We start from the raw sequence: 19,192 nt of genomic DNA, 5'->3' as shown, positions 1-19,192 counted from the left end.
AGAAAAACAATTTAGTGAGGTACCCCTCACACACCATTAAAGGAACAGGGTTAATGTATATACACAAACAAAAGATTCCCTTTAGGGATGTTCGTAAAATAAAAACCGTATTCTGTGTTGCAGGTGCACACCAAATCTTACTGGAAGTGATATAATGGTTGTCTTATAACTGTATATAAACCTTATTCACAATAAATTTCCTTCTCCATCCTCATTTCGGCTAATTATTTTTTATATTCACTTTTATTCTCATATAAATATTTCAATAAATACAAAATGTAATCACCAAATAATGATATTTCATATCACATTAAAAATAAAGTGATTTTTTTCTGTTTTCGAAAATAAATGGTATACAGATAAAAACGTTGGGGTTTATTTATACTCTGTTTGCGCCGAATGTGCGTCAAAAGTTTTGACGCACATTCGGTGCAAACCGTGCACCAGATTTAAACGTTGATGCCCGAGCCCGCGGACGTCAAAATTCCTCTCTGTGCGTCATTTTTTGGATGCGGGAAACTGCCTTGCGTTAATGACACGCAAAGGAAGGCCCAAAAAATTACTTTAAGGCCTGTGCGCCTTATTTATACTCCTGTGTCATTTTGACGCACAGGAGGGGGCGGACCTTAAAAAGTGGTGCACAGCCTGATGTGTGCCGTTTTTTAACACCTGGGTGAGGGCAGGCGTTAAGGGACCTGTGGGCTCACTTGCATGGTCTCTAACCATGAAAGGAGTCCAGAGGCGCCCTTCCCTGCCCCCGGGGACACACCCTGCCCCCCTCGCCCACCCTTTGAGGACACCCATGGATGGGGGGACCCATCCCAGGTAAGTACAGGTAAGTATATTTTTTTTTTTAAAGTGGCATGGGGGGCCTAATTTGGGCCCCCCTACATGCCACTGTGCCCAATGACCATGCCCAGGGGACAGAAGTCCCCTGGACATAGCCACTGGGCAAGGGGGCATGCCTCTTGTCTATGTCAAGACAGGAGTCATTTCAGTGGGGGTTGTGCGTCAAAAAATGGTGCAAGTCTGGTTTGAGCCATGATTTTTGCCTCAAACCTGACTTGCACCACTTTTTGATGCACAACCCCCATTTTCCCCTACGCCGGCGCTGCCTGGTTTGAGTCATTCCGCAGCACCAGCTAACACCATTCGTTAAATAAGGTGACCGCATGGTGCGTAGGAATGGCGTTAGCCGGCAGCAAAACTTTTGATGCAAACCAGCGCAGTCATTTTTCTGTTTACTACAAACATTTGCATACAGATAAAAACTTTATCTTTCATATAAAATCTAAAAACTGTTGATGCAGCGTTTCAGTGGTCTTTCAGATGGTTCACCCGATCTTCTTCAGGACAAGTTTATAAGTTTGCAAACTGATTTTTTTATATGTAAAAGGGTTAACAACGCTATGTATTGTTCACCCTGTTTCAATCCCCGCCATCTCTACAATTTTCTTCCCTGTGAAGAGGTAGCTTAAGTATCACAATTTCAAACTTCTATTTAGTATTACTCATCAAATCCCTATTTTAAAAAAAAAAATCATACCACTCTGCTGCAATCTCTCTTGTGTGCCAGCCATTGCTTTACTTCCTTTTCGAACCCAAACTTCTTCAGTGTAGATTCCAACATACTCATTGTTTATAATATGACAACCCTGTATTTCAGTTGATCACTGCCGTTCTCAATAATTCTCGTACTGCAATATTTAAAAAAAAAAAAATCCCTCCATTACAGTTTATTTTTTCTACTTCTACTTTTTCTAACACCATCTTAATCTCAGACAATTTCATATTAAATCAACTTACTTGTGGTCCCGAAACCCTTCAGACTCACACTTTTAACCTCGGGTACTTTTGTAATAACTCAATGTTCTTGTAATCACAAAATCCTTATTGATGCAATAATATGACCACACATAATTGTTAATATGTTACTTCTTATATGGGGTTACATATTACTCTTGGTCTCTACATTATTCCTGAATACGTTTTTTCAGCAGCCATGTTACCACCACCTACTACTCCTACCTCCTCTTATAAATCCTCCACCCCTTTCTTTAACCTATAGTGTAATGTGTGGTTTACATCCTGTATCATGACTTGATTCCTAATTTCTATTATGGTAACACAGAGTTATCAATGTGGTCCAAAAATCATTAGGAAATAAATAAATATGTTATACGAAGAATTGCAGAATGGTCCCATATAGCCTGACATTAAAATGGCGGTGAGAGAGGACAGATTGGAAAATGGCACGTCTTAGCGAGGCGTGGTATAAACATAGCCATTGAGATGGCAAACACTGAATTTGGAAGAAGGATCGCGGTGAGAAATGCTATTTCACAGGTGAGCACAAGAGCAAATGGGAATTGAATACCAATAGCACAGACAATGCAGGACGCAAGGGTATGACTGACAGAGGGACTCTATTTGTTATCTTTTAGACCAGGATAAAAGAGGAGTTATATCAGGAAATGATAAATACGTGTTCTGCAGACAAATTACAGCTTAAAAGTAGGATAGCTGGAAGCATGAGTCTGGGCTGTATTTGGGATTCTGCAGGAAAAATATACCCTTATGGGAGCGGATTAAATAAACATTGAAGCAAAACCTCATCAATTGATTGGCAGTAAATTCATATATAGCTCTGATGATTTTTCCAAAATAAATGTTAAGTAGGAAAAATAAACGGTAATGGAGGGAATTTTTTATTTTAATTATTGCAGAACAAGAATTATTGAGAACAGCAGTGATCGACTGAAATACAGGGCTGTCATACAATAGACAACGAGTAAGTTGGAATATACATTGAAGAAGTTTGGGTTCGAAAAGGAAGTAAAGCAATAGGCTGGTACACAAGAGAGACTGCACTAGAGTAGTATGATTTTTTTAAAGAAAATAGGGGTTTGGTGAGTAATACTAAATAGAGGTTTGAAATTGTGATACTTAAGTTACCTCTTTACAAGGAAGAAAGATGCAGAGATGTATAGCCATTGTTAACCCTTAGATTTACATAGTATGGGATTGTAAATATTGTTTTTGTATTCTTTCAGTTAATTCTTACATACAAAAAAACAGTTTGTGAACTTATAAACTTGTACTGAAGAAGGTGGGGTGAACCATCTGAAAGACCACTGAAACTTGTGTCAATAGTTTTTAGATTTATATGAAAGATAACGTTTTTATCTGTATGCAAATGTTTGTAGAAAACAGAAAAAAATGACTGTTTTTAAAGTAATATAATATATTAGTATTTTGTGATTCCATTTTGTATTTATTGAAATATTTATATGAGAATAAAAGTGAATGTAAAAAATTGTTAGGCAAAATGAGGATGGAGAAGGATATTTATTGTGCCAGCAATACAGAAAGGGTTTTTCTAAAAATCCCTCCATTACAGTTTATTTTTTCTACTTAAAAAATTAATGTTTGAAAAATCATTAGAGTTGTATATGAACTTACTCCTGATCAATCGCTGAGGTTTTGCTTCAATTTTGATTTAATCCTCTCCCGTAATGGTATGTTTTTCTCGCAGAATCCCTGGTACATTCCAGACTCAAGCTTTCAGCTATCTTATTCTTAAGCTGTGATAACTCCTCTTTTATCCTGGTCTTAAAAGATAAAAATTAGAGTCCCTCTGTCAGTCATACCCTTGCCTCCTGCATTACCTGTGCTATTGACATTAAATTCTCATTTGCTCTTACGCTCACCTGTGAAATAGTGTTCTTCACTTCGATCCTTCTTCCAAATTCAGTGTCCGCATCTTAGTGGCTGTGTTTGAACCACACTTTGCTAAGACATTACATTTTCCAATCTGTCCTCCTTCACCGTCAATTTAATGTCAGGCTATATAGGACCGCTATGCAATTCTTTGAATGACATAATTATTTTTCTCCAATTACTTTAAATAACATCTTCATCTTTTTATTTCAGGCTTCCGAATCGACCCCTCTTGTAAAAACTACACAAAACCTAATTTTGCTAAAAAAACATTGTTTTATATTTATATATAATCGGCGTCTCCTGAATTACTACTATACATTTATTAATTCATTTATTAATTCCCCTTGTGGTCCTTTAAAAAAAACAGTCTTCATCCTGCCACCCTTTTTAAACGATTAATGTTTAAGATAACATTACTACTAGTTGTCCTTTCTTAGTCGCTACATGTTAGACCTGACAGACTTAGGGTGGTCATCCCCCAACTTTTTTCCTGCCTCCCTGCACTTTTCTGACACTCTTTTTGTTGGCTTTAACCAGTGCTAAAGTGCATATGCTCACTGCCTTAAACATGGTAACATTGACTAATACCCAATTGGCATATTTAATTTACTTATAAGTCCCTAGTTAAGTGCACTACTGGTCCCCAGCAGGACTGATTGTGCCACTCACATAACTAGCCCCTCAACCATGTCCCAGGCCTGCCATTACAAGACCTGCATGTGCAGTTTCACTATCACTTCGACCTGGCATTTAAAAGTACTTGCCAAGCCTTAAACGCCCCTTTTTCTATATATACATGCTAGCATTAGGGCTGCTGTCATACACTGTTTGATTTGTAGATTCTAATCAGGAAGGGGTAAACAGGTCATATTTAGTATGGCCAGAATGGTAATAGAAAAACCTGCTAATTGGTGAAGTTGGATTTTATATCACTATTCTAGAAATGCTACTTTTAGAAAGTGAGCATTTCTCTGCACTTAAATCCATCTGTGCCCTGCAGCCTGTCTCCAATCCACATCTGGGCTGGGCTGGTGGACAGCTACCTTGTGCATTTCACCCAGACAACCACAAACACAGGATACTCAGTAACACCTGCCCTCAACTGCATACTGAATGGGTCCTCCTGGGCTGGAAGGGTGGAGGGGTCTGACGCTTAGATTTCAAAGGCTAGTGGCCTGCCCTCACACAATGGACTGCCAACCCCCCTACTGGGACCCTGGCAGACACGATTGTACTGAAAGGGGAATTTGTGCACTTCAAAACCACTCTTTGAAGTCTTCTCCACTTCAAAGGCATCTTTGGGCATATAAATTGGATCTCTGAAACTTTCAAATCAGACACTTCTGGACCTGAACCTGCAACCTGTCAAGAGGAACTGCCTGGCTGCCCAAATGACTCATCTGGACTGATTTACTGTGAAGGACTGCTGCCCTGCTTTTGCCCTGCTACCCTGTGACTTTGCATGGGGCGTCAAAAATATCCCTGCAGTGCAGTGAGGAACCAAGCCTTTGCGCCGTAAATCAGCGCAAAGCCCCTTGCAGCTTGGAAAGAAATTTCTCATTATCTGTGCTGCGCTGGTAAATCTGACTCAAACCCTATTTTTCCACACATTTCCTCCTCTGCAGTCTCCTTGCATGTTATTTTTGACGCAAACTAGGTACTTTGTGCAACAAGAGACAACTGTTGATTTCTAAGATTTAAGACTCTTTTTAATATTGCAATAGTGACATCTCAAATTGTGCTTATTGAATCTTTAGCATTTTGACTTTAATTTAACCAGGTAAATATTTTAGAGTTTTCTAAACCTGTGTGGTGTATTTTTGTGGTGTTTTCACTGTGTTACTGTACGATTTATTGCACAAATACTTTACACCTTGCCTTCTAAGATAACTGGCAAGTTTGACTGCTCAGTGCCAAGCTACCAGAGGGTGGGCACCGGATAATTTGGATTGTGTGTGACTTACCCTGACTAGGATTCTGTCCCCACTTGGACAAGGGTGTAAACCTCTGCGAACTAGAGACCCCTTTTCTAACACCATCTTAATCTCAGACAATTTCATATTAAATCAACTTACTTGTGGTCCCGAAACCCTTCAGACTCACACTTTTAACCTCGGGTACTTTTGTAATAACTCAATGTTCTTGTAATCACAAAATCCTTATTGATGCAATAATATGACCACACATAATTGTTAATATGTTACTTCTTATATGGGGTTACATATTACTCTTGGTCTCTACATTATTCCTGAATACGTTTTTTCAGCAGCCATGTTACCACCACCTACTACTCCTACCTCCTCTTATAAATCCTCCACCCCTTTCTTTAACCTATAGTGTAATGTGTGGTTTACATCCTGTATCATGACTTGATTCCTAATTTCTATTATGGTAACACAGAGTTATCAATGTGGTCCAAAAATCATTAGGAAATAAATAAATATGTTATACGAAGAATTGCAGAATGGTCCCATATAGCCTGACATTAAAATGGCGGTGAGAGAGGACAGATTGGAAAATGGCACGTCTTAGCAAGGCGTGGTATAAACATAGCCATTGAGATGGCAAACACTGAATTTGGAAGAAGGATCGCGGTGAGGAATGCTATTTCACTGGGGAGCACAAGAGCAAATGGGAATTGAATACCAATAGCACAGACAATGCAGGACGCAAGGGTATGACTGACAGAGGGACTCTATTTGTTATCTTTTAGACCAGGATAAAAGAGGAGTTATATCAGGAAATGATAAATACGTGTTCTGCAGACAAATTACAGCTTAAAGGTAGGATAGCTGGAAGCATGAGTCTGGACCGTATTTGGGATTCTGCAGGAAAAATATACCCTTATGGGAGCGGATTAAATAAACATTGAAGCAAAACCTCATCAATTGATTGGCAGTAAATTCATATATAGCTCTGATGATTTTTCCAAAATAAATGTTAAGTAGGAAAAATAAATGGTAATGGAGGGAATTTTTTATTTTAATTATTGCAGAACAAGAATTATTGAGAACAGCAGTGATCGACTGAAATACAGGGCTGTCATACAATAGACAACGAGTAAGTTGGAATATACATTGAAGAAGTTTGGGTTCGAAAAGGAAGTAAAGCAATAGGCTGGTACGCAAGAGAGACTGCACTAGAGTAGTATGATTTTTTTAAAGAAAATAGGGGTTTGGTGAGTAATACTAAATAGAGGTTTGAAATTGTGATACTTAAGTTACCTCTTTACAAGGAAGAAAGATGCAGAGATGTATACCCATTGTTAACCCTTAGATTTACATAGTATGGGATTGTAAATATTGTTTTTGTATTCTTTCAATTAATTCTTACATACAAAAAAACAGTTTGTGAACTTATAAACTTGTACTGAAGAAGGTGGGGTGAACCATCTGAAAGACCACTGAAACTTGTGTCAATAGTTTTTAGATTTATATGAAAGATAACGTTTTTATCTGTATGCAAATGTTTGTAGAAAACAGAAAAAAATGACTGTTTTTAAAGTAATATAATATATTAGTATTTTGTGATTCCATTTTGTATTTATTGAAATATTTATATGAGAATAAAAGTGAATGTAAAAAATTGCTAGGCAAAATGAGGATGGAGAAGGATATTTATTGTGCCAGCAATACAGAAAGGGTTTTTCTATTACAAATATCCCTAAAGGGAATCTTCTGTTTGTGTGTATGCATTGCACAATAGGCCCATGTGCAGAGCATTATGCCTATTCCTGGGAAAGGAAGAGGGTGTGGTACAATCTGCATAGGTTAGTTACATTTACATTGCGCAATAACAGAGTAGCGTTGGCATGCCTTTCCTAGAAAGACAAGAAAATGATCACCAGGGAATCGACTAGACTTCAATCTCCATTCTCTCCAGAAGGTCCCTTTTAAGTTTATATGGGAAGGAACCCACTTGACAGTTGCTCAGAGAGCTATTGACAGTGATCACTTAAAGTCAACATCTTGAAATTCCCCAACATGCTGCATAAGAGGGATAGGACAGGGAAAAAGTCATGCTATGTCGTATTTGGATTGTGCAAAGGTGCCCACTTTCTAGAACTTTCCACCCCTGTAAAAGCCTCTGCACAAAAGAGGGACTCTGAGAAGCACTGAAACCTGCAGAAGACAAGGACAGACAGACACTTCTTGAATGATCCTGGAGTGGTGGGACACTCTGGGCTTATACTGACTTGGACATTGTGGACTTGTGTCTACAGAGCCAATGACACTGTCTTCCTCACTCCCTCCAGGAACACTATAGTGTGGGCTTGCTGGTAGGGGAATACCCTGGAGCTTGTGCTAAGTGGTCCTGTGGAGGTCACCTCTGGAGTGGGACCCTCTCTCCCCAAATAGTGTTCCACACAGGCACCCTGGAAGTGGCTATCTGGCCTGGGAAGTGCAGGCCAGATTATCCCAAACTAACACTAATGCAATCAATCAACACCCTCCCTTCTAGTCCACTCTTTAAGTGTGTATGCTAATTACAACCCTTAGACTTGGTGCAAACCAGCCATGGCCAATCAGTACGAGTAGGGAGATCCCACACCCCCACCTTTTTCCTGAAAAGAAGAGTATCTGTCAGGCTGAGTAAAGGTTAGCCTGACAGACATTCTTTAGGTTCAGGTCAGGCAGCCAGGAACTAGACATGCACTAAATGTGCATGCGCCTGGCTCCCTGAGCTGAACTTTGCTAGGATGAGAATTTCACAGTCCTGTGGGTGTGACCTACTTAGTCTGTCAAAAGTGCCTCTAGGCCCTATCCCTCATGATGAAGGGTTGCATCACTAATTGCCTTTGACCTGGGCACTTACGTTTTAAGATGTGATGTGCCCAGAGCTGAGTGTTCATCAGTGACACCTTGTCACAAAGTGGGGTGGGGTTACCAGTCTCAGTGACCCATCCTTCTCAGTGGTGAGTGAGGTACTGCTGTCTCTTCTCATTGGCTGACTTAAAGTCAGTCAATGAAAAGAGACAGCAGTCCCAACCCTCTTGTGAGCTCTGAGGATTCCCTTTTGGAGAGCTGCAGTGCAGGTACGTTTTTTGTTTTTGATTGTGTTTTGCATGTGTGCATGTATGCATGAATCCCTGCATGTGTATTTTTTGCGTGAGTATTATTACACAGGTACATCATAAACATGCATAACTTTTCTTCCTGTGAATGCTAACACTACTACTGCTTTTGAGTAATGTAACACACCTTACTCACTATAGAGTTGCTAATAACATTGCTCACTCTAGCATGGAAAGCTTTGCTCAACACTATGCCTCTTATCTGTCATCCTAATTTAATGTTTCTGTTTGCTTGGTGCTGGATAGGTACCTACTGGTATTTCAATAAAGTACTTACTATTATGAATACATAATGTCGCATTTTCTCCAGGCACTATGGCCCTCATTACAACCCTGGTGGTCAGTGATAAAGCGGCAGTAATGCCGCCAACAGGCAAGCAGTAAAAAAAATGGAATCACGACCGCAGCGTTAACCGCCAACAGCCACGCGGAAGACAATGTACTGCCCACTGTATTATGACAGGCCAATCCACCACCTTTTCTGGGGCGGTAACAACGCCACCAAAAGCACGGCGGAAACAGTCTTTGGAATGGAAACCACTCACCTCTCGACACTCAACGAGGAACCAGGACGTCATGGAGCCCGAGTTTCAAGTCCTCCCCATGTTGCTTTACCTCCTCATCTACCAGGAACATCAAAGACGGTGGCGACGATGACGGTGAGTACTGCACCTAGCACACAGGGGAGGGGGGAGGAAAAAGAGAGTGACACACACACGCAACACGCAACACCCACAACCACAACAGCAGACACACACACACTTCCAACAACATCACAGATGCACCCCGTCACCCCCTGGAAGAACACAAGGACCAAATGAAATGAGTTTAACCAGTGTAATAATCGAACAATCAGGTAGCCCAAGATAACTTTGAATCATCAGTATATACAAATATTTACAGCAAGCACACAAGTCCGTACACTCTCCCATTAAATGTTCGTGGACCATTGGTCCCAAAAAGCATGGGCGAAGCCCACACATGACACCTGCCTCAAAACGGAGAGAACACTGCAGGGGAATCATGTTGAAAAAAAACAGGCACCTCAGGGGGAAGGGGAGGGGGGGCACCTCAGCTAGATGATGGGACGACACCACTGCTCCTCGAGGGGGCTCCATGCCCACTGCTTGGTCCTGGGGAGTGCAAAGCCACAGTCTCTCAAGTCTCTCAAGTGGGTGGTTTGCCCACTGTTTGGTCTTTGGGAGTGCAAAGCCACAGTCTCTCATGTCTCAAGTGGGTGGTTTGCCCACTGCTTTATCCTGGGGAGTGCAAAGCCACAGTCTCTCAAGTCTCTCAAGTGGATGGTTTGCCCACTGCTTTATCCTGGGGAGTGCAAAGCCACAGTCTCTCCAGTGGGTGGTTTGCCCACTGCTTGGTCCTTGTGGTCCTTGGAAGTGCAAAGCCACAGTCTCTTCAGTGGATGCTTTTCTCCACTGGTTCTGGAGGGGGCTTTGTGCCCAGAGTGCTTCATCCTGCTAAGGATAGGGTGAGTGGATGCTGTTCTCTACTGGTTCTGGAGGGGGCATGGTGCCCAGAGTGCTTCATCCTTCCAAGGACTGTGTTAGTGGATGCTGTTCTCCACTGGTTCTGGAGGGGGCATGGTGCCCAGTGATGCTGCACCATCGGTGTGGCACTTCCCATTCTCTCACATGGGAGTCTGAGCCACGAGGTTTACCGGTAACAGGTAGCATGATACTCCATGGAGGCAGAGCCACACTCCTCCTTGCGACGACTTAGGCTGCAAACTGCAAACACGCCACCGAGATTATTCTACAATCCCAGAATTGCCCCAAAGTGCTGTTTGAAGTAGTTCAGGAACTCTCTGGTGGCTCTCGCCTATCTAAGCCCCCTGACTTTGACTCCAAGAAATGTAATGATTTGGCGACCTTCTTTGTGGATTAAATTGACAAAATTTATGCTGAATTCCACAATGACTCTAATCATGCCAGTATTATCACTAAACCCCAATCTACTCACTCTTTACCTTTTCCTATCATTCAAGAAACAACCCAAGTCAATCATTCTAACTTACTCAATGAATGGCTCCCTATGGATACTGCCTCTTTCTCTAATATTCTCACAAGCATTAAAACTGGTTCCCCGCAAGATCCTATCCCCATCTCGGTACTTCAAAAGCTTGACCCCTCCATACTTCTCTTCATTATGCAGTTTCTTAACTTGTCATTTACCGAAGCTTATGTGCCGGCATCATGGAAGCATGCAATGGTTCTTCCTTTACTTAAGAAAACTAACTCTGATCCTGAAATTTTCTCTAACTTTCGCCCAATTTCTCTTTTGCCTGTTTTTTCCAAAATTTTGGAAAAACATGTTAATTTTCAATTATCCCAGTTTGTAGAAACCAATAACATCCTCCACCCTTCCCTATCTGGTTTTCGTGTTGGCTACTCAACTGAGGCGACCTTACTGGGTGTGACTGAAAATATCCGCCAACAAATTGACAAAGGAGAAACTGTAGCTCTTATCCTATTGGATTTAAGCGCAGCTTTTGACACTGTATCTCTCTCATCTCTCCTAAAAACTCTTAATACTAAGGGCATTGGCGGCAAAGCCCTTCTGTGGTTATCCAGTTTTTTATCTAATAGGACTTTTCAGGTTTTCTCTCATATAGCTTCCTCTTTGACTCATGCATCCCCTTATGGAGTTCCCCAGGGCTCCATTCTCAGTCCACTACTCTTTAATATATATGTCAGTCCTTTGGCGAGCATAGCAGCACAAGCTGGTTTAACTATTTTTTCTTATGCCGATGACACTCAACTTATTTTTTCACTCTCTTCTAAAGAAACCGCTAACCCTCCCTCTTTGCAAATGGGACTATCTAAGATAGCCAATTGGATGCATTTTAATAAACTCAAACTTAATGGAGGTAAGACAGAACTCCTCATTTTTGGAAATAAAAAATCTCTTTGGGGCCCCCAACATTGGCCCTCTGAGTTGGGTGCCCCCCCTATGCCTTCCCTCTCTGCACGTAACCTAGGCATCATAATTGATGATCAGTTGAATATGAAAAAACAGGTGACCAAAGTAGCTTCTACCTGTTTCGCTATCTTGAAGTGGCTTCGCAAAATTCTCTGGATGCTTCCTATGGCTGCCCAGAGAACTGTGATCCAAGCGCTAGTTATTTCTAGACTGGATTACGGAAACGTGCTCTATTTGGGTGTGAATAAAGAAGCACTACATAAACTGCAAGTTGTTCAGAACTCGGCGGCCAGGCTTCTTTGCCAACTTCCCAGAATCACTCCTACTTCTGGTGCACTTCGTGAACTTCATTGGCTAAGAATTGAGAATCGTATCAAATTTAAAGCCCTATGCTACATGCATAAAATTAATACGGGCCTAGCTCCTAGCTACCTTAATATCCTGGTCCAACAATACCGGCCCTCTCGTTTACTTCGATCCTCTAATCAACTAAAATTCCAGGTGCCCAAATTCAGACGTGCCAAAATGGGGGGACGCTCTTTTGCTTTCCTAGCTCCCTCTCTCTGGAATTCTCTTCCCTCTTACTTGCGTCATGAAAGGGTGTTCATTAGATTTCGCAAAGAGCTTAAGACATGGCTCTTTAACCAGTAATTGCCTAAGTTGCTCGCCTGAGCCTGCCTTTGTCTTGCATTGTCTTTAGCGCCGGGAAACCTTCGGATAGCTGTGCGCTATATAAAATCAATAAATAAAATAAATAAATAAACTGCTGGTAGTGCCAGTGCTGGTGGTGGTGCCTCCTGTAGTATGTGCAGGGTCCAGGACGTCTCCTGCAGCCTCGGACGCCTGCCCACTGGGGATGATGGTGATGTCCGCTGTAGTGGCACTGGCTGGGCATGTCGCGGGGCAGGTGGCGGTGGCTGTGGCGGTGTCTGCGGCAGAGATGCTGCCAGTGGTGCAGGTGTCTGCACTTGTGGAGGGAGACACCAGGCCGTCTCCTGCAGCCTCGGAAGGCTGCCCACTGGGGATGATGCTGGTGACTGTAGTAGAGGCAGCAGACGTGCAGGTGGCGGTGCAGGTGGGGGTGCAGGTGGCGGGCGTTGCGGCGGTGCCCACCGCCGTACAGGTTGCTGGCCTGTCTTGCAAAAGGGATGACACCAGTCCCTCACCTGGAGGGTCCGTGCCCTGAGCTGACTTCCCTTTGTTTCTGTGTCCCTTCCCCACCTTGGAAGTCGCTGCTGGGACCTTGGCACTGTCCTCTTTGGTTCTGGAAGAGGTCTTGCTGGGTGGTTGGTGCAGCTTTTTTCCTCGGCACGCTGGCCCCTTCTTTACCTTGGCAGGTGGTGGAATAGGTTGGTCCTTGGCTGCACTAGGTGGCACACTGGCAGCCCTGATGGGTGCCCCTTTTGATATTCCCAGACTTGCTGGTACCACACTGAAAAAGGATTTGGTGGCTGAGGTGCTGGGCTGGGATCTAGACATCCTGGCCCTAGGGGAAGGATGGGGGGAGGTGAAGGGAAGAGGTCAAAATACGCTAGGAAAAGTTTTTTAGACACACTGGGATGGGAGTATGGAGGGGGTTTGGTAGTGGAGGAAGAGGTAGTGGTTGTAGGAGGTGTACGTCTGCTGAGTTTGGGTGAAGGTGCATGGGCTGGAGGCTGTTGTGAGGTGGATGGCTGTTGGGTGGGTGTGTGCTGGCGTTTGTGTACTTTGGGAGGAGGGCTCACAGACACACTGGGAGAGGACACAGGGGACATGTGCATGGTAGTGGGGGTGGTGATTGCTCGTCAGCGATGTCAGGTATAGGAGATCGCGCAGTCTAGGGCCCGCCCCTACCATTACTTCCACTGCTTTGCGTGTCTGCAGTGCCTTTTTGGTGCCTCCTTTAATTGTTCCCTCATGCTCAATGGCACGTTCTCGACATCGCCCTTTTGGCAGGGCTCATGTGGCTGTGGGGTCAAGACGTTGGTGGACATGCTGTAACTATCATTGTCATGCACTCTGTAGAAACAAAGTTTCATGAGGGAACTACAAATTCCAGCATCTCATGGGCGGCGGTCATCTTGGGGTGTGGCAGGCCTATAAATACCAGCCACACCCTAATGAGAGTGCTCACTATTTTGAGGACTTCAATCGAGGAGAGGCTGAAGCTTCCTGGATCTGACCACTTTGTGTTCGTTCAGACACAAAAGTAAACGTAGCGGTAAGGTCAATTACCGTTTTCTTTGTTTTATTTTGTGTATTCAGATGGTACCAATAAAAGCATACAATTGTATCCACACTTTGTCTTCAGTCGGGAACTTCGACAGAGCAGTGGATGCAGTTGAAAGTTCAGACAATGTGTCATATTTGAAGGCAAAACATTGTACACTTAGCATTTGGCTGCCATTTTAGACTTTGTTGTGTGTGAGTGAGAACGCCCAACATTATGAGAAAGAGACGGCGCATGTTAAATAATTCCATATTTTGGGAGATAATCTTTTGATTTAAAAACGCTATACATATGAGTGAGATATATGCCTAGGTGTATAGGATCTTGTGCCTGGTATCCCTCTTAAGTTGGGAATCACAATAGACATTCTCTGGTGATATTTAGTGAGTCGTTGTGGTGCATCTTCTGTCAATCACCTGCTAGGCAGTGAGATATCATGTTTGCCTAAATTTACCTGCACCATTCAGAACCAAGACTTTGGAGTCTCTTCTCACGTAAAAGGTCTAATCTTTGCTGATACTAAGACGCTTTGTCCTGGAGTGTGACAATTGCTATTCTAAATTGGTTATGTTTGAATTGTTTTAACCTTCTTGTTTTTCAGAACTCCTTCCCTGCAGTCCCCCTTCCTAAGTTCCCTTCCCTCACCTGGCGCCTCCAAAACTCAGTGCTATACCAGCACTCTGAGTTGGTGCTGCTGGGAGATGGGCCCCTTGTTCAGCGACATCGAGATCCCGAGGAAAGGGCGCTGTGACAAGCGGTGTGTGGTGATGGGCTTGCTGGTGATGGAGGTAGTGGTTGAGGATGTAGTGCATGCAGGTGTGAGTGGAGATGGGACTGGGAGGGGGGTGGAAGACATGGAGGAGGGGGACACAGTGGAGGCAGTGGATGTTGTTGTGGATGTTGTTGTGTCTGCATGGGTATGGTGCTTGTGTGAGTGCCTGTGGGATGTGTGGTGCTTATGTTTGCTTGAACCACTTTTGTGTGTTGATGTGTGTTCATGCTGGTCTGTGCTTAGGAGAGGCTGAGGTAGAGGGGATTGGGTCTGGGTAGTGGAGGTTGGAGGGGGAGGCTGGACACAGGGACAATGGCTGCCATCAGTGCTGAGGCCAGAGCCTGAAATGCTCTCTGTTGGGCTGCCACGCCAGAATGAATGCCCTCCGGGTATGCATTTGTTTGTTGCAAATGCCTCTCGACACCCTGGATGGCATTCAGAATGGTTAACTGCCCAACAGTGAGGGATCTCAGGAGGTCAATAGCCTCCTCACTGAGGGCAGCAGGGCTGACTGGGGCAGGGCCTGAGGTGCCTGGGGCGAAGGAGATGCCCACCCTCCTGGGTGAGCGGGCACGGGAAACACACTGAGGGGGTGCTGGGAGGGCGGTGCTCGTAGGGGGGGTGGTGGCTGTACCTGTAGCTCCAGGGGGCATAGATGTGCCCGCCACCGCAAGGATTTCATCCCAGACACCTCGTAAAGCATGCAGAGTCAGCTCAATGAGACTGTACTCACCCCCTTGTGGCTGCTGTGATGCCCTCAAGCGCACATCCAACTCCGGGTATGCCACCGCCAGTATCCAGAACATCAGGGGGGTCATGGTGCGATGGGCACCCCTTCCACATTGGGAGGCCATCCCCAGCTGGGCCTCCTCTGTCTTCTTGCTCCAGCGGCGCTGGTCCTCCCATCTCTTGCAGCAGTTGGTGCTCCATCTATGATAGACCCCCAGGGTCTGCACATCCTTGGCAATGGCACGCCAAATATTCTTCTTCTGGTGGGCGCTGACCTACAGGAAAGGTAAAGTAAGAATGGAACTTACTCCCCTGTCCGGTTCTTCTTAATCATTGGTCACAACTTCCCACCCATGCCCTGAAACACATACACCACCATCCTCACATGCAGGCCACAGCCCCACCATGTGTCTTTCATCTAGACCACTCCACACATTTATGTCCCGTCCATCATGCTCACAGTGTACTCACCTATTTGTCTGGAGGACCGTAGAGTAGCGTATACTGGGGAAGGACCCCATCCACCAGTTTGTCCAACTCCTCTGCGGTGAAGGCAGGGGCCCTTTCCCCAGACACTGTAGCCATTTTCGCTTCCAGACTCAGGTCACAGCAGCACTTGCAGTGTAGGTCCTCTCCTGTTGAAGATCAGGTATCAAGTGAGTGAACAGATAGAAAATGGCGGTCACGTCTGCAGCAGTGTGTACTGTCACCGCCGGCGTACATTGTCATTGGCTCCTGGAACCCATAGGGCCCACTAACAACCAATGCTGAATTGCGCGGCGGTCTTCGACCGCCTACCGAGACGCTGCACAATGCCAGTGCAGTTACCTCATTTCCCCTTGTCCCTCCTTGCAGATCAGGCAGCTGCCATTTCAGGGGGGCACATGGCAGGGCACCTAACTGTGTCACAGCACATTTGGGCAGGAACACAGACAGACACGACCACACACCGATTAAATGACTATAGTGCAGAACACCCTTGTGCAACCTATGTAGTACATGACCTTCTGCTCACCATTCTCCTATATAGGGTCCATCCGCTGGGGCAGCTGATGAGATGGCATCATCCTCCGGTGTACATACCCCTGGTGGCCCTTTGGACAATGGAAGACAGACACATCATTATCACCTACAGACTTGATCGTGCCACAATCCATGAACTGTGTGCCCAGTTGGAGCCTGACCGGATGTCAGCTATCCGCCATCCCACAGGAATCACCCGTCTTGTGCAGGTCCTGTCAGTGCTCCATTTCCTGGCCAGTGGTTCCTTTCAAACAACAGTGGCCATGGCATCAAGGATGTCACAGCCAATGTTCTCTAACGTGTTGACCAGAGTGTTGTCTGCCCTGCTGAAACACATGCTCAGCTACATCGTTTTCCCCCAGGTGGAGGATTTGCCCACAGTGACAGGTGACTTCTATGCCCTGGGACATATCCCCAACATCATTGGTGCCATTGATGGTACACATCTGGCATTTGTCCCACTCCGCAGGTGTACAGAAATCGTAAAAGCTACCATTCTATGAATGTGCAGATGGTGTGTTTGGCAGACCAGTACATCTTTCATGTGAATTCCAATTATCCTGGCTCTGTGCATGATGCTTACCTTTTGAGGAATAACAGCATCCCTTATGTGATGGGCCAACTCCAGAGGCACAGTGTATGGCTAATAGGTGAGCCCAAGGTCCCCACACAGTTTGAATAGGTATCTGGGTATGGGAGAGTCCCTAAGGGTTGGTGCATGTCTAACAGATACCCCTCAATATTTTCAGGAGAATCTGGTTACCCCAACCTATCATGGCTACTGACCTCAGTGAGGAATCCCAGGACAAGGGCAGAGGAACGCTACAATGAGGCACATGGGCGAACTAGGCAGATTATAGAGCAGACTTTCGGCCTCCTAAAGGCCAGATTCCGGTGCCTCCATCTAACAGGTGGCTCCATATACTACTCACCGAAGGAGGTGTGCAAGATAATCGTGGCATGCTGTATGTTGCACAACCTGGCTTTGCGACACCAGGTGCCTTTTCTGCAGGAGGATGGGCCTGATAATGGTCTTATGGCAGCTGTGGAGCCTGTGGACAGTGAAGAAGAGGAGGCAGAAGAAGAAGATATTGACAACCGAAACATCATCATGCAATACTTCCAGTGAGACACAGGTAAGATACTTGCACTGCTCCTCTCATATCAGACTACTGTAGGGCATTGTATAAGTCTGCCATTTTACCTCTGTGTATGGACCCTGACAGTTCACTTTGCCTTTCCTTTTCACAGATCTGGGTACCACATTCTGCCTTCTGCTATGTTCACTGCTGCCCAACAACTGTCATACTTTGGTATGTGCAAATGAACATCAACAGTTATATTTGTCAGAGAGGTTGTAATAACACATTTGTGGAAGTACAGACTGACCCCAGATTGTTTTGTGATTCAAGGGTGTTTTTTTAAGTGCTAATAAGTGGAGGGGTATGTGCAATGGGCTGGGGTGATGGTGGAGGAATATCCATGGTGGTGTCCAGTCTATTGGTATTACAGGTGCATTGTCCAAGGGGCATAGGAAGTGGAGCAATGGCAGTTCAAGGTTGCCAGGGTGACAAAGTGGGACAGAAGGGTGACAATCAGGAGAGTCTTAGGGCCAGATGTAGCAAAGGGTTTTACCTATTCTGTGTCTATGGGAAAATGGGTTCGTACACATGGCCCTTATTTCCTGGTGGGGGTCTTGGCAATGTTCTCTGTTTTGTGCCTGGATCGCAAGGAATGTTTGCGGGGTGGTCTCCTTCTGCAGGGGGTGGGGTGCTGGTGGCCGGTTGGTCCTCTGGCGGGACCTCCTGTCCACTAGTGCCGGTGGACGTGGAGGGCTGTTCATCATTCAGGCTAGTGTCAGGGGCCCATTGGTGTGCCACTGTCTCCCTCATGGTGTTGGCCATGTCTGCCAGCACCCCTGCAATGGTGACCAGTATGGTGTTAATGAACTTCAAGTCCTCCCTGATCCCCTGGTACTGTTCCTCCTGCAGCCACTGGGTCTCCTTAAACTTGGCCAGTACTGTGCCCAAGGTCTCCTGGGAATGGTGGTATGCTCCCATGATGTTGGAGAGTGCCTCGTGGAGAGTGGGTTCCCTGGGCCTGTCCTCCTCCTGTCGCACAGCAGTCCTCCCAGCTTCCCTGTTGTCCTGTGCCTCTGTCCCCTGAACCGTATGCCCACTGCCACTGACCCCAGGTCCCTGATTGTCCTGTGTTTGTGGGGTTGCCTGGGGTTCCTGAAGTTGTGGACACACTGCTGATTGACGTGTCCTGGGGACAGTGGCATGGGCCAGCTGGGTGGGTGCTGTTTCCTGAGGGGGGAGGTTCAGTGGTGGTTTGTGACTGTGGCAGGGTAACCGACTGTCCCGAGGTCCCTGTTGGGCCGGGCTGGTCATCTTGATCCAGGCGTGCAGAGCTGCTGTCGTCACTGTGGGCCTCTTCTGTGGTGGGACTGGATATGGCTGGCAGCTTCTGTCAAGTGACGATGGCTAGGGGTCCTGTTGGAGTGTAAATGCATAGTTATTGTATCTGTGTGTGCATCTTGTGCAATGGGTGAGTTTCCCCCTAATCCTGTGCTTGCATTATTGCCTTGGCCCTTGTGTGGATGGTGATTGTGTGCCCTGGCTGTGTCTCTCTAGTGGCCATGCTTTGGTGAAGGGTGTCTATGCAGGTCTGTAATGGGTGTCCATGCATTGTTGTCACATGCAGGGCTTGGTTATGAGAGGTG

Source organism: Pleurodeles waltl, chromosome 5 (genome assembly GCF_031143425.1).
Source record: "Pleurodeles waltl isolate 20211129_DDA chromosome 5, aPleWal1.hap1.20221129, whole genome shotgun sequence".
Taxonomy (NCBI): Eukaryota; Metazoa; Chordata; class Amphibia; order Caudata; family Salamandridae; genus Pleurodeles; species Pleurodeles waltl.
Note: the sequence above shows the minus strand (reverse complement) of the source record.